The sequence below is a fragment of the Sipha flava genome, unplaced genomic scaffold (genome assembly GCF_003268045.1).
Source record: "Sipha flava isolate LNK unplaced genomic scaffold, YSA_version1 2_pilon_pilon, whole genome shotgun sequence".
NCBI lineage: Eukaryota > Metazoa > Arthropoda > Insecta > Hemiptera > Aphididae > Sipha > Sipha flava.
This window is the reverse complement of record NW_020272972.1, coordinates 3,514,477-3,537,420: the sequence shown is the minus strand read 5'-3', so window position 1 is coordinate 3,537,420 and position 22,944 is coordinate 3,514,477. Positions and strand designations below refer to the sequence as shown.

General features: G+C 31.1%; 1 protein-coding gene across 2 annotated transcripts in view; it reads right to left on the bottom strand.

The window, feature by feature from the left end:
• LOC112686081 (LHFPL tetraspan subfamily member 1 protein-like) overlaps positions 1 to 14,659 on the bottom strand; it is a 327,428-nt gene extending 312,769 nt beyond the window's left edge. The window contains exon 1 of one of the 2 annotated variants that reach the window (XM_025558204.1): positions 14,313 to 14,659. The gene's annotated coding sequence lies outside the window, so the exon portion shown is untranslated. The remainder of the gene's footprint in view (positions 1 to 14,312) is intronic. The other variant, XM_025558203.1, reaches the window with a different exon arrangement.
• Positions 14,660 to 22,944: the final 8,285 nt, after the last annotated feature.

The window sequence follows — 22,944 nt, the reverse complement described above, 5'->3', positions numbered from 1 at the left end:
CCCCGCACCACCATCCGTTCCACCCCTACCATATCTTGTTATCTCTCCATTAAAGCACGTTATTTTACTCTGTACATAATTTCAGCGCCAGAGACCCGAAACTGCACAGCCGCTGTATACATTATTCATTCACCATTGACACGACGAGAGTCCTAAGACCGGAGCTCTACATACTTACATGTATTAAGGTAAAGAGGAAAGCGGAAAAAAAAAAAAAAAAAAAAGGAAAACATCTATCTTGCGCCGTGCAACATTATCAATATACGCATCGACACGCCGGGTCGTGCACCTATAAAATATATACGCGTGCAGTGTAAATCGGTGAGTACAGGCATATGTTCAAAATGATAAAAGCTGATTTTTCAGGTCATATTATACTAGGTGACCGATGTAAACTCGAATTTGGACGATTTGCTTCGAGTGAAATAATTATTAATGAATTTGTTGACGAAACGAGACAATTTTGCCGCTTGAAAATTTCTCACAACTGATTTTAATTATTTTGCATAATATTCGGAAATTAAAATTTTAGTAAATGCGAAATTCCTAAATTGGGTGAGATTAGGCAAATTATATTGCTAAATTGGTCTTTTAAAATTATAACAAATGTACTATTTCTCTAGTGAAAACAATTATGAGTGAAAAATATCGGGTTAATTAGTTTTCAGTTATGAAAGTTAAATATGGGTCCAGGACATTTCACCATTAGGTTAGGTTAATTTTTTTTTTTATGTTGAAAATTAAAAAAAATAATTTCATAATGACGTGTTTATTTAAAATGAATAGCATTTAATAATTGTATAATTCTTGTCACATTATATCTAACCATAAACGTAAATCTTACTTTCAAAAATTGTTGTTAATTTTATGAAACGGTCTGTGGCGAAGCGGTCGCAGGGAAATGCCCGGGTCCGGGTTGATATAGTTAAATCAAATATCCTTATTTGGTCGGTTGAACATTCAATGTTCTAATTCTTGTAAAAAAAAAAAAAGCATATAAACTTTGAAAAAATCGAAAATTTCAATTTAATTTGTCAAATTATTTCGAAAATATTAAATTTCTTTAAAATAAAATACTTAATGTAATTTTATTATGCTTTATAACTTTTTTTTTTGCTATTTTCCGGTATTTTTTTTTTATTTTTATTTACTATAAACAAAATCTTATGAAAAATATTGTATCTGCTCGTAATATTCTTACTTTAAATATAAAATAGAAATTTGAATGAATTTTTAACTATAAAATGTAAAGTGAACTTTCATGATTTCTAATATTTAGTCAAAATTTAATTCAAACGTTTATAATTAATTTTTTTTTTTTTTTTTTGTTAAGTTTAATTTATTTTTTATTTTTATTATTCATCAGAAATACATGTATACATCCTTGCGATGAACTCACGAGTTATTAAGGCCTTTAGTCATAATACAATTATTAACTGACTTTTTTGAATAAAATCTAAAAAAAACACGGCACTTTCAACTTTCAAAAATCACATCACTTATAGCGATTGATGATAAATATATTCAGTGAAAATATTAAATTAATTATCTTATATCGATTATCGTTTTTTTGAATTCGGATTATTTTGTCAAAAACCAGTAAATAAGCCCCATAAATGTTGCCTATTTTTGTAAATTTTTGTCAGTTTTCACGACGATTATGAAAACTGTCGAGAAATCCTTAAAATAACTATCTTCAAACTATCAATGTTTCCTATTGATAACTTCTTTTGTTTTTTATGATCGGAAGAACCCTCCTGATCGAAATCATATTTGTAAAATCAATACATTTCTCGTTTCACATGAGAATCTAAAAGCAGTTCAACGTGATAAACAACGACGTGTTAAATGAAAGATGTTCAAAGTACTCATTGTCTTGGAATAACAATCGGTATCATAACAATTAAGTCGTGTTATAATTTTGTTTCGAATTCCATAACACGGTGCGAAGTTGTTGATGTCGATGCGATTGTTTTCTTCCCTCACCGGAACCCCGGTTTTAGCGTTGTTAAACTACTACAAAAGTTTTACACAGTTCGTTTGACGGTTGTAAATCAAAAAACAGATGGTACTTGGGAAAGATTAGTTTTAAGAATGTCTACCATATATTGCAAAAACTATGCGATGTCCAGTTCATTCGAGACTACCACCGTTTGCCGCAAAACACTTCACATCTATCATAACATATACATGGCGTTTCCATGTTATTTTCTAAGAGTTTAAGTGAAGCACATAGCTTCTCGTATCATGTACCTACTTTTTTTACGTACTTGAATGTCGTTTGCAATAACCGTAATACTTTTCAAAACAACAAATTTTTCATTTCAATACATTCTTCATTTTATCTCCGTGTATTGATAAATCAACAAACTTTTTTTCCAAATAATGAGCCATATTTTCGCAACACCAATTGTATACTATACATATAAAACATTTATCTCGAAATATTGACAATACGTGTTATCACGTATTGGCCAAGTCTTAAATGTTTGAACTATCAATTGAAAGTCAAGAACTACACAAAAACAAGTTATTTTTTTTCTCTTTTGTAACTATTAAAAATCTTATTATTCTAAATATCTAAATTTTACGTCACTTATAATATAACCTTGAGGTTTATAACTCACAGGTTAAACAAAATAATAGAGAGACCAAGTGTATCTTAACAGTGTAAATAAAATTTCAATATTATTTGAATTTTATATTATTTTAGATATCATAGTTTATATATTGTCTACTATTTATGATTTTTACTTTGAATAATATATTAAAATAAAAGGTGTTCTGATATTCTCGAAAGTGTATAATTCCATGAGTGGTAAGCACGAGGTGTGTTTTATATGTATGCACTCATAAAAAATAAGAATTGAAAAAATACTCGATCCGTTGAAATTTGATTTGCATTTAAAAATCTGTTTGGTATAAATTACAAAGAAATAAAATAGAAAATATTGCACGGTAGATGAATACCGTGAAAAGTGAGTGTATCATTATCGTATGAAGTGGTTTGAAGTGTTCTACATATGGAAGTTTCAACACATATTACAAAATAATATACATATGTTTATGAACAATGTATAACCTAACATACGGTTGGTATACAAATTAATAACGTACATTGAAATAATATTTTAATACAAGAGCTTATACGAATGTTTTCAGCAAATTCAGATTTAGAATTTTTTTCAACGCTCGTACGGAATAATATACTTTGTATTCATACTTCAGGTCATTTCCTTAATACCCGTTGGGACTTTCGTCGTTGTGGTATAAAATATACCGTCAATAGTGTTCGATGAAAAAGAAACTTTTATAGACCCAAAGTCGTATTAAATCGACTTCAATTCTATAGTATTTTAGTGGATTGGTCGACATTTATTTGAAAAAATCATATGTTACACGTATAAAATAATACTTCTCTGTAAGATAATGTAACAATTGTTATTAATAAGCTTACAAATTACTGTTCGCAATTATTCAGCGATCAATTAGACCAAAATTAAGGTTACTTATATTCGTTTATTAACCTTTGGTAATCAAAATGGTTAATGATATTGAAGACTTTAGAAATAAAATCGGAAAAACTTAAAAGTTCATTTGTTGCGTTCATCTAAGCAGTGCACTTAAGAGTTGCGGTAAATGCATTGTACTTACTATACATATAGATTTGTTCGGATTAAATAACTACTGAACTGAAACTAACAAAATGTTTTTATCTCCACCCTCACTTTTATAATAGAGGGTGAAAAAAATATCCGTTAAAGTATTTGATTTATAAACGATTACAATTGAAATATAAAATAATTTTTTCATACTATTTTTTTTACATGCCGATCGAGTTTTTCCAAACGTCAATTAATTTCAAAATTACGTATTGTATAAAAACAAAAATTAAATCATTAATACATTCGCTGTATTTTTAAAACAGTTATTTTAAAATAGTATTTTTTCACATTCAAAATGATCTTTTTATGTAGTGAGTAAATAAGCTCTTTAATCGATGTATATATATATATATATAAGTATGGTAGTAAATTATAAAATAAATGGTACGATTAAATCATTATAATTTACAACGATTATTAATTATAATAACATATACATGTATAATATTTAATATTAAACATTTATAAAACATTTATATATAAATGGGGATAAAGCGACATCTTTTTTTTATTATCTAACGAACGAAAAACTGAATAATATCGAATCACGGTAATGTAAATTTGGTATCAAATGTGTACAATGTGACAAGGATTTTTTTTTTTTTTAATAAAAAGTGTTTTTTTAACGCTATAATTTATCGAGTGATTTTTTCTTAATGACACACGTTATACTCGATTCTTGTACATTCACAATTTTGATGTTTTTATTTATATTACACTGGAGTGCTGTTGAAATTACAGTTCGCATAGAAATCTGATGAAAATTGACGTCTATGTAAAAATAGCACTTAAACAATGCCACAATAAACAATTTTATCGTTCCCCCTGGTACATGTAAAGACTCCCTTAAGATATTTCCAAACCCCTCATACATATTAAAATATTGTTTAAGGAGATTTGTCGTTTTTTAGTCTCATTGGAGCCGTTGTTTTTTCCAATTATGTTATAAATATATTGCCCACGCAAATTAACACAAAATCTTTAAATAAAATGGTCGTAAATATTTCTTTGAAACCAAATTTAGTTACTTAATTTTAAATTGTTGTATACATTATAAGCTATAATCATATAGCACTATTGCAAAATAATAAATAAACATGCAAAGTTTGTATTAATTCTAAAAATCAACTATACTCATCACTAGAGCTCGGATGTTAATGACCAAAATTTCATAAAAATATGCATTCTAAAATATCAATATATGCAATTATATGCCATAAAATGTATTAAATATACCTATTTTTTCAACAAATATATGCAAAAAAAAATAGTTAATATTAATTAAAAAAATGTATATAATCTTTTGAATGTGTATTTAAAAAAGTTTATTACAAAAAAACACAGTTTATAAATATGAAAAAACATATCAATTAGTTTTCGATCTATTCAAGTTAAATATTACATATGTTAAGTACTTAAGTATCAGGATTACACTGTACAATAATAATTTTGGTGATATATTAAAACTTGAAGGACCTTCAACGATCCGACAAGAAGTTATTGTAGACTGAAAATAACACAATTAACGGTAATGGTTGATAATTTATAATAATATGGACAATTTTTAATACTATATTTATAATTTCAGTTTGCGTTCGGCATCCTTCGCGCAGTGTGCTTGCGCTCCGTCCTGTGATTTTATTTATTCCGTATATTGTTCTCATGTTTCAATTTATACTTAATTTACTTAATTACACTTAAAACATCTACGTTAAATTAATATACTCATGTAAAAACTTACTTAGTTTCAAATTGTTCTTATAATCGATATAAATAACAAAATTGATAATCTTATCGTCGCTTACCTACGTATTCACCATATTACTTACAACAACTTGTGTGCTGTATTATCGCACGCCGCTGCGGCGGCAGCGACCTCGACTTTATCGCAATAATAATTATGCCGCAATCTACATCCAAAAATATAAACACAAACACAGACAGCACTAAATCTAATGATATTACCAAACTGTCTACTCGCCTAAACAAAGTATCAACTTCTGTCAACACTAATTACTCAGTTGGTAATCAAGATGTTACCATGGAAAATTCTTCGTCAGGAAATTGGTCCGTGGCATAGTCAAAAAAAAAAAAATCAAAATAATAAAAGAAATCTCTCTTCCTCTTCTTCCGAACCAAATTCGCCAAAAATACAAAACAACAAAAAATTATTTTTTTACATCTAATCACTTTGAAGTGCTCTCACAAGATGAAACACAGCCCACCACTTCAACAAAAACTACTCCATCGATTTCTAATGAGTTGATTTCAAAGAACAACATCAATGTCGGAATTAAATCAACCCTCCCCCCCCCAATTTTTGTAAAAGATGTAATCTGTTGTACCGATCTTTGTTCAGAACTTATTGAACAAATCGGAGTAGATAATTTCTCCTGCAAATCCTCAACTGACCGTCTAAAAATTATGACAACTAACCCAGCTTCCTATAGAACGCTGATTAATTTCCTCAAAGAGCAAAAAGCTGAATACCACACGTACCAGCTCAAAGAGAACAAACCAACGCGAGTGGTCAGCCGTAATCTCCATCAGTCCATGTCCACAGAACTTATCAAATCTGAGCTCGAGTTGCGATTATTTGAGGTCCGCCAAGTAACAAATATATTATATAAAATCAATAAACACCCACTACCATTATTTTTCGTCGATTTCAAACCGACAATTTAATCCAACGACATTTATAAGCTGACATCTCTTATCCACACCAAAATAAAAGTGGAAGAACCATACAAAACAAAAACTATAAGCCAGTGTATCAACTGCCAGGATTATGATCACACCAAATCGTACTGCAGCTATCCAGCTCGCTGTGTCCGCTGCGGTGCACTCCATTCTTCATCGGCCTGTCCCAATCCACGAGATGCTACTCTAAAATGTGCCCTCTGCTCCGATGATCACCCCTTAAATTATAAAGGCTGCTCTGTTTACAAGGATCTATAACATCGAAACAAACCAAAAAAAAGCAATCTTCTGTCGGATAATATTAGTTATAAGAAAAATATACAGGTTAGTCACCTAGTGGTTACCCCTCAACACATCCACCAGACTCGTCCTAAACCTACGTTCAAGCTACCTCAGGTTCTTGCTCTAATAACAAAATCCCTTCTCCTGTATCAGATATAAACAAATTCCTTGACGAGTTTAAATTACTAATAAATCCATTAATCGCCTTAATCACCCAAGTTATCTCAAAACTTCTGGATAAAAATTAATGTCTTCATACACAAGCAACTCTCTTCTTATCCTTCTATTCAACTCAAATGATCTTAAAAATCACTCAAATGAACTCCAATTAGTACTCCAGGAGAAGCGTATCGATATTGCCTTGATATCCGAAATACACTTTACAAAATACTCTCACATCGCTATACCTGGTTATCATCTCCTAAAAACAAATCATCCAGATAACTCTGCTCGCGGTGGTGCTACAATTTATATTAAATTTTCCTTGTCTTTTTAATCCCTTCCAAATTTTTGTCAGCCTCAATTACAGTCTTGTGCTATCTTACTACACCTCAACAATATACCAACAACTTCAGCAGCAATATATTCCTCTCCGAGACATAATATTAATATTCAAAACTATATAGAATACTTTAGCTCCTTTAGTCAAAACTTTATCATTGGTGGTGACTTTAATGCTAAGTATCTCAGCTGGGGCTGTCGTACAAACAATCCAAGAGGTACGGTCCGTTACAATTTTGTAAATCTTAAGGGCAACAAATTCCCCGTGCCCCCGGACGAACATATTGACCCACCTCCTTACACAAAAAAACCGGAAATATTAGACATATTTATTTCCAACACACCTCGCAACCTATTCTGCACGACTATCAATCTCTTAGAACCCTGCTCGGATCACTCTGCAGTGCTCCTGACTGTCAGTACCTGTCCTCCGACCCGACTTTCTCTACCAAAATTCTTTCTCCATTCAACCAATAGGCTTAAGTTTCATGATTTGGTGGATAAAAGCATAAATCTCAAAGTTAGTCTAAATCCCCCCCCACGAAATTGATGAAGTTATAAACAACCTAACAAATGTAATTCAATCTGAAGCATGGGCTTCTGGTCTTATAAAAACACAACTTTTAAATGTTGCTCCATCAGTTCCCGAACATATTCTTATCATTATATCCAATAAGCGCAGAGCAAGGGCCGTTTACCAACGTTCACATCTTCCATCTCACAAACGTATCTAAAACAATCTATCTAACTCGCTGAAAAAAATATTAGCTAAACATAAAAATCAATCTTTCGAAAACCATCTCTCAAACTTATCACCTAAAAATGGCAGTCTCTGGGCAGCTATCAAAAGCCTTCTAAAATACCAACCTTCGCTCGTTCCTATAATAAATCCCCCACGATGGATTTGCATCAACCGATGTTGAAAAAGCAGAACTGTTTAAAGATCACCAAACTGAAACTTTCACGCCTCACCCGGATATACAAACAACTTCACATACTGACATAGTAAATCGTTTACTTGTTATCCCTCTTCCTATCTCTTCCGCAGTTAAGCATTTCTCTCCTGGTGACGTAAAATTTACAATTTCAAAATACAGTCTTAAAAAATCTCCGGGGTTTGACCTGATAACTGCAGAAGTGGCCAGGTCCTTCTCCAAAAGAGCCATTGTTCTAGTCACAATTATTTATAATGCGTGTCTAAGATTATCGTATTTTCCCATGCTTTGAAAATTCTCTATAACAATCCTTATTCCAAAACCTAATAAACTTCTTGACATATCCTCCTCCTACCAACCAATAAGTCTTCTCCTCTTTTTCAGCAAAATTTTAGAAAGATTAATTCTTAAAATAATTCTTCCATACATTTCTGCAAGTTCCATATTACCAAATACTCAATTTGGTTTTCGTTCTGTTCATTCCTCAATACATCAACTACACATACTAGTTGATGCTATCTCATTCTCCCTTGAAAAAAAAAATTATTGCTCCTGCGTCTTCTTGGATATATCCCAAGTGTTCGATATGGTATGGCATGAAGGACTGCTGTATAAAATAAAGCCAAACTTCATCTAACATATTACTCATTAATCGAATCTTACCTCACGTATCATTACTTTCAGGTCAGAGTTGGCACATCCTTTTAGCTTTGCTTAGCAAAGATTAGTGCAGGTGTTCCACAGGGGGGCACCCTTTCTCCTCTATTATACAACATATACGCTGCCAATCAACCTACCTCTCCGTACACATTTGTTGCGGAGTTTGCCGATGACAAAGCTATTATTTATCTCCATGATAATCCTCACACAGCTTCCCTCAATCTTCAACTCCACCTTGACCTCATGGCTGATTGGTATAAAAAATGGCGTATCAAAGTTAACAAATCCAAATCACTTCACACAACTTTCACTCTTCGTCTTCTTCCTTGTCCTATGGTATCTTTAGACAATATTCAAATCCCTTCCTCACAATCGGCTAAATACTTAGGTCTGACAGTTGACCGTTGACTCACATGGTCACATTATGTTAAAATTAAAAGGCTAGCCTTAAATGTACGACTTCGAATCCTCAAAACTCTAATTACCAAAAACAAACACACTCCATTAAATACTAAACTCTTAATTTATAAATCCTCGTTTAAGCCTATGTGACCTATGGTCTTCAAATCTGAGGCAATGCCAAAAAATCCAACACTAATAAAATTCAAACCTTCCAAAATAACATCCTTCGTAAAATCACAAACTATCCTCTATATATTTCAAACCTAACTTTACACACCGATCTAAAAATTAAAACAGTCTACGAAGAAACAGTAACCTTTTACAAACGTTTCCACTCAAAAATCCCTTCTCATACCGACCCCCTCATTTCAAACCTTGCCACATTCACAATTCCAGGAGGCTCAGAAGGAAATGATGTCGAGATCTTCTCAATGAATAATTAAACATTATATAAAAAAAAAAAAAAAAATGTAACAATTAAGGGCAGTGTAACCACTGGGTGACTCCTCCCATCACGCTTTCATGTTAAACTTATCCTTTTCTAATATCACATATTCTTATTGTTCCTAAAAGAACAGATTGTATATACCTTATAAAAAAAAAATAAAAAAAAATTTATAATTTATAAAATGTTTGCTACTTGATTTAGAAACAATCGATATATGGTTTTATATGCTAAAAAATGTCAAATATGCAAAAAAAAAATATGCAAAACAAGTTTGCATATTTGTTTACATCTTTCGAGATTTCATGAACCGAATTTATATTATACTAGGGTATAATTCTGGTTGCGCAAAAAAAAATATGCCAAATCATAAACATTAGAGCTCAACTCATCACATTAATAACTGAAAATGTTCAAAGCACTCATTTTTGATAAATGGCAACGCTGCATTCTCCGGCGATACCAAAATACGAGAAACGTAATTCAACGATAGTCTAATTCTACGAATGCGGAGTGGTGGTTCCCCAGTACTGGTTCAGATACTTGGTATTCAATTGCTACAAAATTTCCCACTTGCATGTCTTAGACCGCAGTTATGAATAACATCGACTTTACTTAAAACGTTTGCGTAAGCGTTACTAGGTATTAACGGAAATAGTCGGTTTACTTTGAATCTGACAAGGGATCTGTACAAATCATCTTATTTCTTAAAATGACCGATACGTATAATTCTACATAAAAATTAATGGCAATTCTATAGTATGTAGAAATTATGATTCCTTGTAAACTAATAACCTTAGTCGTTAATGTTATACCAAGTAATGAAATAAAAATTGATATTCGCAGATTTCCGTGCACTGTTAAATCACATTTCACGAATATATTTAACTGCATGTTATAGTGGTGAGCAAAGGATGTGCAGTGTACGCAGCTGACAACAGTACCGGAACGCAAAACCGAAACTTTTTTTATGCTACATCACATTTACTTCTTATTTCCTAATTCCTACTCCTAATGACACAGTATGAATAATTGCTAATTATTAAACACAATATTGTTATTATAGCAGCCTAATTTATATTTATGTTTGTATTCATAGGATATTTAACATGCATTTTAACATTTTCTTTGCAATTTCAGATAAATATTTATGTATACCTACAACAAGAAAAATGTATGGTTTTTAGATTATTGTAAAAGATAAATAATAATAATGACTAAAAACTCGATAGTTATTGGAGAAAAAAGTAGTATTTTGTTAACTTAATACATTTTTTAAATTGGGACTCTTATGAATAATTGTTTGAAAAACTGTACCAAAAAGTTGGTTGATAAAATATTTATGATTTATTTTTATATATTACGAACGGCGAAGTGAAGTAATTTCCCTTTGTAAATTGTTAAAAAAAAAAGGAAGGCTGTACACTATTTTGTAGATAAGGATTGTTTTTCAATGTATTCAAATCGAGTTTAAGTGTTTTAAATAATTTGTGTTTAGTTCGGCGTTGTACCTCTGCGTGAACGCACGTCTGTCATTATACACGTCCCATTATCTCGATTTCACCATGTCGTAGATCTAATCGTAATCGCTATTCTATTAATGTTCGCACCATGTTTATAACGAACGTGTGGCTATGTCGGGTCCTAGTGTCAATGATAAGAATCGCAGTGTGTCTCATTCTGGTTCTCTTTCTCCGTCTAAACAAAAATCGACCAAACGTTTGTTGTCGTTTTCTTCAAACTCACCAACGACTCCAACTCATTTGGGAAAAAAACTTAAAATTTTTGCTCAACAAATCGCTATGTTCTTTTAGCGACCGCGGATGACAACGTTGAACCAACTCTTATTTCAACCAACACGGTTATTGACAGCGAGCAACTCATTCCATTTGAGGGAAAAACAAATTCCAACTCAGGCTCTACCAATCTACATAAAAAACACTTCTATAGTTAATTTTTCAGCTCTCAAAAATACGCTTATACGTCTCACTAGTGTAAATGGTTTCTCTTGTAAGTCAACTTTTTCATTTTTAATTATTCGTTCAAATGGAGCTATCGTCGAACATCTGGCAAGCTCGGATGCTTGCTATCACACATTTGCCCCTTCTCCACTTCGACCTTATAGAGTCGTTATCAAAACTTTTCACCATATAACTCTCATCAGGGATATCTCAGAACCTCTAGGTGACCTGGGCTTCTGTGTTAGATGAGTTGAAAACGTTCTAAATAATGGTCTCCCGCTACCTCTTTTCTTAGTAGACCTAACTCCGAACGACAATAATCATGACATTTTTAAATTGTCTTTATTATTGAACACAATTATCAAAGTTGAAAAACCTAAAAAATCCAAGAATGGACTATCCCAGTGTCATACCTGCCAGAATTATTGGCACACAAAAAATTATTGTGGTCATTTCCCTCGTTGCGTCAAGTGTGGGGAGAATCATGGCACCAAAGATTTTGTACCAAAGATAAAAACAGTCCACCCAAATGCGCTCTTTGCCAGGGTGCCCACACCACTAACTTCAAAGATTTTCCTGTTCTTAAGTCACTGTCAAAACGCTCCAAAGTAAATAGGAAGACCCCTATAATAGCTCCAGCAACTACTATTCCAGGATCATTTTCAAAATTGAAGACAAAACCCAAATCCTATGCCGAAGCAGTTAGTTCTGATATTTCTCCAGCTAAAACCATCTCGTCTATTTTATCCAATTTTATATATAATTTAAATTCACTAATTAGCCTGTTAATCTCTCTCCTTACGGAGGTCGTATTAAAACGGTTCTTCCCTAATTGTATTTTTATTATATCATAACTTCTTAATCTCACCTATTATTGCACTTAATTATCATAAATCATTTATTTATATTGTTATCTAATCTACATACACGCTATCCGTTTGTTTTATGCAAACTAACAATCCAATTATTATTTTATTTATATTGTATTCATAAATATTTTTTCTGTTACATATTACGTGACTAGAAATTGTCTTTATTATTATTTGTATCAGCAGTATATTCTGTTCCGCTGTTGTTTTCTTTTGTTATATTTAAATTATGTACTTACTTAACTGTTGTGCTATATACTATTTTATTAATATATGATTGTTGAACTATAATAGTTTATACTGAAAGTTCTAAGATAAAAATAAAATAAAATAATATGTAACTATCCGTCTACCTAGACGACCATTAGAGAACATAATATATTTGTTATGCGAAAAATACAAGTTTCCAAGTTATTGACCGTATTCAACGAGTCAATTTTTATGTATGCATTATTATTTACGTCTAGCGATACACGAGAATGTACAGTACACAGTATTATAATATTACGGGCATAATATCAGGTTTTTGGGGAAAGTGTACACGTTTACTTGATGGACAGTACCGTAAACAAAATCATCCATTGCTAGTGGTGAAAATAAAGCCGCTCGAGCTAATACAGGAAGGAATCTGCTATGAACATTTGATGGATTAATATATGTGGGTTTTCTACCAAGACGGCAAGATTTCCCCACCCTCTTGTTTTATTATTAGTATTGATATAATTTGTTTTGTTCTTCAGCATGATGGCCACAGTGATCGTGCCTTGAGTTGTGTTGTGTTGTTAATATTAATAAAGGGAAAATATATTATTCAGATTCGTGTTATCAATTATTATTATTTCATCATATCTTATATATATATATATATATATATATATATTTATATATACATATTATGTTGTCACTTATTAAACTTACGTACAACGTATTATACTTATAAGTGCGTAACGTTATAGGTATATAACGTTACGTATATTAGGTATACCGAATTGATATAATAAACATATATTTCACGTATTTTTTGCTGTACAGGTTGTATATTAGTATAATATATATATATATAGTAATTATAAGAATCTTAATGTAATATAAAATATAATATAATGTTTTGTACTTTGCCTAAAAAAAAATTGGCATCTTGCATAATGCCTAGGTATTTTAAAAAAAAAGGTTAAATGTAAAATATTATTGAAAATTATATGTTTTATTTACATTGCCTAAACCGGATTGGCAATTTTCATAATGCCTAGACATTTTGCAAAATACCTGAATTATCCATATTGCCGGTTAACATTTACAAATATATAAATTATGATTTCAGATTTCAGGGGGGATAAAACACAAACAGAAAATATATGAACAATATAATTTCAACCAAATGCAACAGAAGTATCAAAAAAATGTAATCGACCAAAGAGTGAAAATACGAAACTAATGATTTTCATTTAATTGGAAATAATTATATATTTTCAACTATTTTTATAACATATCATTTCGGTTGGTAATCGCATTGAAAATCTGTAGATTGGAATATTGAAAAATCGATCATAACATTAAAACTCCGAATCATAATTACTGTTACCGTGTAACATTCACAGCTACGTAACCGTTTATGTGACTCGATTTGAGGTTTTTCGACTAGTGTACATTTCATAAGAATAGTATAAAATGGAGTCGTTGTAATGATACGAAATACTATGACGGTAAAATTGACGGTGCGGGCGATTACTTTTGCGCGTTTACGATTATATTATTCGATGTTTTTACAATCAACCGTTGTTTCAAAGAGATCGTGAACGACTTTTTCGGTGCCTTGAACAACTATTCCAGTTTTTCGATGCACACACACATACTCGGCAGTATAAAATGCACGAGACAAGGTGTGAACTTACCGTTTAAATAGCGGCGAAACGTCTGTTGGAAACGGAAATTTGGTCTTCGGTGTTGGCTGGAACACTGGGTCGGTCGGTCAACCGATACGCGGAAAAACGGACACCACTAGCACGCAGTCAAACGATATCGTACGGGAAAACAACGGCGGACTTGTATTTAGGTTTTTTCGATTTTCTTTTTCGAAACGATTCCGGCACGTGCGCACGAGTACACGAATAGCTGCGGGTCGCGGTAGTCGGAAGTACGTGCGTTGCGTTACGCGACGTTTGGCCAACTGTCGGCGAAACCGATGCCCACCCGCCGACACAGAGCGGTGTAGTCATCGCTGCCGCCGCCGCCGCCCGGAGTCGGCACGTCCAGACGTACAGAGTTCAACCCGAAACTACTGGAAAACGTGTCCGTGCTCGGTGTGTTTTCCACATATCTCAGCGCCTTCGGTTTGTACGTTTCGAATCGCATAAATTCAGAACAGGCCCAAGCAAAAGTAGTGCACTAGGCAAAATCAAATTGTGTCACTTCTAAAAATAAAAATTGAGCTCTTATTTTAACTCAGCCCCTCCCCCTATTTTTATGTGACATATCTATATAAAAAAAAAAATGTTTGATTTTTTTATTTTATTGGTAAAATTATATGTAAAACAGTGGCGTAGCCAAGGGGGGGAGGGCTAATGGGGCTATAGCCTCCCCCATGGACCGTGTTTATATGTATAATGTATCTTGACTATTTAATAGAATCAATGCTCGTTTTAATCAAAGGCATATTGATGTTATGCCACTTGAAGGACTTATTCCGGCCAATTTAAATATGTATGACGATGAAAATATTATAAAAGCTGCTAAAATATATGTCCAAGATCTTCATGATGATACCTCATCTACAATCAGAGCTGACCTGTTCATATGGAGGCAACAATGGAGTCAAAATACTATTCCAAAACCGAATTCTGCTCTTGATTCACTCTCTCATCGCACCAATCTTCGACCTAACATTAAAATACTTTTACAATTATTCGCCACGTTACCAGTTACCTCTTTCACTCCGGAAAGAACGTTTTCAGCACTTAATCGCTTAAAAATTTTTTTAAGAAGCACCATGTCGAAAAAACAGACTGAATGGGTTAGCTATGGCTAATATAAATAAAAAATTCGATGAAAGTAAAATAATAACTGAATTTGCCAGAAATTCACCTAAGAGAATGCAGCTGTCAGAGTGGAGCAAGTGACTGAACACTGAAACCAAAATTATTATTATTATTATAAATTATATATTAATAAATATTTTTAAAACTATACTAAAATGCTTGAATTACGTTTAGAAACTTGGTGGTAGATGGTGGGGGGGGATTAAGGGTGAATTCTCATATCCTCTCTTACCTTACTTATTCAAAAAAATTGGTTAGCCCCCCCTCCCATTTAAAAATCCTGGCTACGCCACTGATGTAAAAAGACTTAAAAATGATTTCTATTACTATTACTCAAAACCCATCACTATCACGACTATGGAATATCGCGGAAGTGATTGTGTGGTTATTTATATTTTTTGAATAATTGAAAACGCCCAGTGTTGGCCGTAATATAAAGTAATATAATAACTTAAGACAATATTATTTTTTATTTTATAAGTAAGTGGTTTTCACGAATGAGCTAATTTAAATATTTTTCTTATAAAACACCAATAGAACTAAAAAAATGTTCACGTCAATTTTGAAAATGCCACCTCTACTAAAGTGTCACTCTAGGCAGGTGCCTAACTCGCCAATACCTTGAGCCTGCCCTGCTTATTTATCGTTCACGTACCGTTTTCGTTCATTAGACGCGTAGCGCTCATAGGTGGATACTTGGTTTCATCTATGGGAGGCTTGAAATTTTTTGTCTCATTCATTAGCGGAAATAAATATTTTTAGTCGCTTCCGACGCTTCCATCTACTAACTGTAGTAGCTACTCTTACTTGGTTCTAGCTAAGGCACCAAATGTATATATAGGTAATAGGAACATAAAAAAAATAAAATATTGAATAGCTGCTAAATTATTTTTATTTCAATTGTATTTAACTATTTTTTTTGTACAAATATATTAATTGTTTCAGTATTAATATATTTAGAAATTTATTTTTCAATATATAATATTGAGGTGTTATTGAACCTTTCCTGCAGCATAGAAATTCGAAGCCAAGTTTTTATTTTACGCATGGCCGAAAAAACTCCTTTCATAAGTGGAAAAACTTATAAAAATTGTTAAAGCAACTTGAAATAGTTTATATAAATTAAGGAAAGTCTTTTTTGTTAAAACGTTTATCACATAATTTAAAGTTATATAATTTTCATCAGTAGACTGCAATATACAATTCTTTGCCACTTTTATTTCTGACTCTAATACATCTTTAGATACATTCATCAACTCCTGAAAAATATACAAAATACAGGTTCACTTTTAATAAAACTAGAAATCTAGAGCATAGGTAAGTAAAAATTAATTTACAAAAACCGATACAATACTTACTTTATAATGATCTACAAAAAAAAGACTTTCCTCAAAGTTTAATTGAAAAAATTGATCAACAGCTGTAGCCATTTGGAGGCTTTCAGTAAAAAATCTTTTTTCCAGATTTATCAAGATAGATATTTATCAAATACAGGAAAGAAAGCATTTTTTCTGAAATAATCTTCAATGGTTTCAATAGTGCCATTAATATTTTTTTCAGCACTTGTGGTTGCAATAGTATCAAAATGTTTAAAATTGTGTGGCTTTTGTCTTTTTCTTTTGCATCCTAGTTAAGTAAATATTAATTTAAAATTATTATAATTATAAATAAATATAATATGTTTATTAAGTCTTATTTTTAGATGGCGTTTGTTTTGATATTTAATTGTCTTTAGCAAAGATTTCTATTTCACACCAAAGCTTAAAAAAACACTCTGTTGTTCTAGAATTTTTAAAAGTCATCACACCTTCAATAATATTTTTAGATTCCCCCAAGGATGCATTTTTTTTTTTTTTAATTTGTTAGAAACAATATTAATATTAATTAATACTTTATGTAAGATAAATAAATAAACTATAAATTGTCCACTTTTTAAATTTTTTAATATTCCTAACACAAAGATATTTTAATTTAAATACTTTGAATCAATTATTACTTATTATATTATACCAATTGCTTCATTTACTCCTCTATCATCTTAATTTTCAATTTCTTCTTCTAAACCTTGAATAATTACTTTATAACTGTTTTTAACAGACTCTATACTTCGATAATGGCAATTCTATTTAGTGTCCCTAAGTCTGATTACTATCGTATGTTTGATTCCTAGTTTAGTTTAAATCTCAGTTAATTTTTGATTTTTTGACGAATGAGAAAAATATACTTACAGTGATTCTTCATGTGTGTTAAACACACGCCTTGTTTCCTAATATTAATATAAGTAATAAATAAAATCATGAAGATCTAAGATGTATATAAATATGCATTACCTTTATATATTTACACATATCATTTACAATGAAGTTCATTTTATGAGCCATACAGTGAGTATAAATAGCGTAAGGACATTGATTTTTTATTTTATTTTGTAAACCGTTAAATTTCCCAGACATAACATTTGCACTGTCATATGACTGAGCGATTATTTGTGGTTTAGAAGTAAGTTTACACTTTTTTAGCTACCATAATATGTAATGATATAAACTTTCAGCATCTTAATTTTTAAAACAATCTATAAAACCATGAAATCTCTCAACAACATCTAGATTTTTAACAAATCTTACACATAATGTAATTTTTTCTTGTTTGTAACACCTATAAATTAATTTAATGAAAATAAATTAAGAAGTCCATGTATAAAACATAATTTATATTTCACCTTGCTTCATCACACATAATTCCAAACACCTCAACGTCTTCAATATATTTCACAACATCTGCACATATATTTATAAGTTCATCATGAATTATATGACTTGAGTAATTGATTTTAAGATTAATTTTTTTCCAAATTCCTCATTACATTTTTGCTAACAATTTACATAATTCTTTAAAGTTTCCTAAAAATATATTAATTTTTTTACAAATAATTATCATAATTAGATATTTTACATTTAAGATAATTTTAAACTATTAATAATATTAGTTATTTGTTATTACTTTTTTAGTTGTTAATTTAATACCTTGATTTAAAGAATCTTTTGTCTCGTCGTGTTCCCTTAAACTAATTCCTTGACAACTTACAAATAAAAACATATCAACTAACATTTTCATATATTTTTTATTACTTTCTACCATCAATGAATGCTGAGAAGATATTTAAGAATAAACACTATCAGTTTCTTTTGTTTTCTAATATTTTGACCATTTAACCATACATGTAAGATGTAAATTACTTTTAACATGTGCATCCAATTTATTGAGTTTACTTTTATTCCCACCTTTAGATCCACCAAAAACACTCAACTATAAATTATTTTATACTTATATTAATAATTATAATTAAAATATTATAAATAAAGCCTAATACAAAGCACATGTTTTTTTCCAATTTCTAAAACCAACTAAAAAACTATCTTCAAAATTGCCACTATTTCCAGTACTAAAATTTCTACAGAGAAAGCAAAAAATTGAATCTTTTGATATATTATATTCAAAACATTCATATGTTTTATTATACTTATGATTGAATGAGTGATTTTGTGTACCAAACTTAGTTAATGGATATGACTGCAATATATTTAATTTAAATATAATATAATAACTATTTTTTAGTGTTTACCATGTATTTGCTGTTAAAATTGGTCGTACAGAGCCTGTTATTAAAGTTCCCAAGTCGGAGGTGACATTTATATATACAATATTTTCAACACTTTTTTGTGTAGTTATATAAATGTCTAAACAAATATCTAAATCTTCATTTTCAGATTCTAGTGTTGTTATTGACGAGGGATTAGTAACAACTAATTTTTATTTTTTTTATATTAAAGACATCAAACATTCTTTTAGCCATTATTGAATTAATTACAATTTATAATTTAAAATGAATTAATTAATTCCGATAAATGCATAATTCACACAAATAATTTAAAATTATATTGTTTATTTGTTAATCACGTCACTTACGGAAAACCACACGTAGGTATTAAACACAAAAAATTAAAATAAAGGCAATCACCGTATATGCTCCAAAAACGTAATCGACACTAATGCTGTGGCGATCTGCAACTTGCGTATTTATAACTTTACAGGTATCGCAAACAAGTTCTAGAATATTATATCAATATATACCTACAAAATATGATTTTCCCAATAACGATAAGCCGTGAATATTCCAGACCATTCTCGTATCTCAACAAAATAAAATAAAAATTATAAATATCAAATATTAAAACATATAATTTTTTATTTTAACGTTTACATTCTTGGGGGCTTTAGCCCCCCCCCCCCAATTCCCTTTCGATATTCGGCTATAGTCACGCTACCAAGTTTTAAAATTTGATAACTACTCACGGTACATGGTTTAGGAGAAACGTTTATTCGCAGATGTTTGACGACCGAGTTGTTCGCGTTACGCATTATATAGTTTAAAATATCAACCGATTAGTATACACACGTTTCGATTTGAATTATTTTTAGCTTTCCACGCTGCTATACATTTCGAAAGTTCCGAGAATCGACCCTCCACAGTTGTCCACTTTCTGTGAGTTATTAACATTTCTAACCGCGCACCGTAGTAAAGACTTTGTTGGCGATTTAAAAATAATTAAATTAAAACGTTATGATCACACACCATATCCAACTAATGCGTTAATTGTTGTATAGTGATAAAATAAATTGATTCGTTTCGTTTTCCGAGCAGTAGAATCTTGATAATCCAGTACTGCGTCACTCCAGTACCCTCAGTAATCCGACATATTTTAACCACGTCCAGCTGTTAATTCATTTTTGGATTATTTATATGTACGCGTTTTCTCGATCAAATGTTGTCCTACATTCATATTTCATAATTTGAGTGTTTAGATTTTTTTTTTTATACGTGAATAAAAATACTTTGTATATTAATAAAAAAAAAAAAAAAAATGTTCGATTAATATTTAAACATCAATTTTTTTCAATAATCTAACAGTTATTGATAATTCGGCAGTATGGACTATGGTCACATACGTGTTAGATTATCAACACTCCATGATACAATATAATAAACATTCCCTATTACACTAAAACAAAAAGAAATATTTTGTTAAATTTCAATATGCTAAGTAGGTTAAATATGCTTGGTATACACTTTATGTAACCTATAAACATGATATTTGTGTGTGATGAATTTAATTATGTTACTATTAATAGATCATAAAAATTATCTTGTGTACAGTATATTGATACTTATATCCAGAGCTGTATATAGGGGGGGGTTAACCGGGAACTTGCCCCGGAAGTTTTGGTCGGGGGACGCCAAATTACAAAATAAGTTGTGTACATATATTAATAGTTTTTTATTCATTTTATAATAAAAGTATTATACAAATTACAATTTCTACTTCCATTTGACTTTATGGTTACAACAACAATGGGAAAAACATAAAAAAGCCAATGGATATTATTTGTTTACTAAATATATTTTATGCGACTCTTTGTAGTATATTTTATTGCTAATGGGATATCTACAAACTATAAATTACGATAATCAGACAACACATGATGTTAAAACCCGATTAACAATACTAATAAATTCATTTTCTTCGATATGTAACAACTATCAAATTCAATTATTTCAATCGAAAATCAAAATGCCAAAAATTTAGGTAATGACGATATAATTAACGTTTTTGCCGCCAGAAAAGCAAGAAAAATCAAAATTTGATGATAATTTGTTTGATTATTATATAATGATTATTTTCATGTATTAGTTTGTAATAATTTGTATTTAAAGTTTTTTATTTAATACAATTTTTTTTTAATCTAGCAAATATATATATTTTTTCTTTTATTCTCTTCGTTTTTTTTTCTTTAGAGATTAACTGGTACATAAGTATAATTATGGGCATAACAAAGAGGGAGGGTGCTAATTTTATACTTTGCGCCGGTTAAAAAATATACTAGATCCGGCACTGCTAATATCCATTTACTTTGATTATATTTCCTGATAATAAACATAGAAACGTACCCTTTTTTTTGGGCTCCTTACGTTTTAGGTATCTTGATTTAAATTATCGGTAACAATAGATAATAGCCCTAAACACTGTTGTCTGCATGTTGTTTAGTGTTTCCTTGTGTTCAAGGTCATCACCACTACCAAGGTATAGTATTTGTTTCGCTTCCCCGCAGACTCTGAAACGAAGTGACGGGATGGTCACACATCTTTGAACGCAATATGTAAGATCAAAAAGACAAAACAACGATTAGCAAGGGTTGTTAAAGCAGGGTTTGGTCCTAAGAAGGACCGTTTTAAGATGAGTATTGGCATTTTCGCACCAGTGTTGGTAAGATTAGTTAGTTGCTCTTATCTTGTAGACAGAAAAACTATGAAGGGGGTGCCACGTGCAGGCTCTTACCATGCCCCTAAACCCTGAAACCGAATCCAAACAAAACATAAGTGTGTTGCTTTCACTTAAGGAACAGAGACGCTAAGAAACGAATCGATATCAAATGGCTCGGCAACACATTACCCTACATTGACAACCCAGTTTATCTCGGAGTAACATTAGATAGGACCCTAACATTCAAAGAACACGGCATAAGAACAAAAATGAAGGTACAGACTAAAAACAACCTACTTAAGAAACTCTTGGGTACTCAATGGGGAGCACGACCACACACAATGTGAAAAACAGCATTAGCATTATGTTTCTCGGCAGGAGAATATGCTTGCCCAGTGTGGAGTAGGTCAAAACATGTCAAACACGTAAATACTGCACTTAACAATACCTGTAGAGCAATAACCGGATGCTTCTAACCAACACAGATAAAAGAGATATACTACCTATCAGGTATTGCCCCGCCAGAAATAAGGAGAAGCGTAGCAACGGACTTAGAAAGAACAAAACAATTAAAAGACGAGAGGCATCTCATGTTTAAGTACGAAGCCCAAAGAACAAGACTCAAATCCCGACATAGTTTTATCCACTCAGCGACAGAACTAAAAGACCCTTCACACCAAGCTTGACTACAAAGATGGAAAGATGAAACAAAGCTAGACGAACCTATCCCACCTACTCAATACCTACCACCTGGCAAAGATCTACAGAGGAACCTGTGGAAAACCATTAATAGAATGAGAGCAGGGGTAGCTAGAACAAAATCAAACATAATGAAATGGAGGCTTAAAAATGAAGATGACAAGTGTGACTGTGGTGAACGCCAGACAGATGAACACTTGCTCATCTGTACCAAGAACCCGATAATATGCACTAAGGATGATTTAATTCAAGCGAACCAAAACGCAATAGACTTAGCCACACATTGGATACAATACAACATCTAACCAAGTTACCAACTTTTAACTATTACTTATAATAATAATTTATGACTACTATGTACACATAATGTATCTGATGATTACCTGTTTTTTTATTTTATTTTATTTTATTTTACTTTATTATTTAAATAACCCTAAATGTGAATTATTGGCAATCATAACCGGACATGA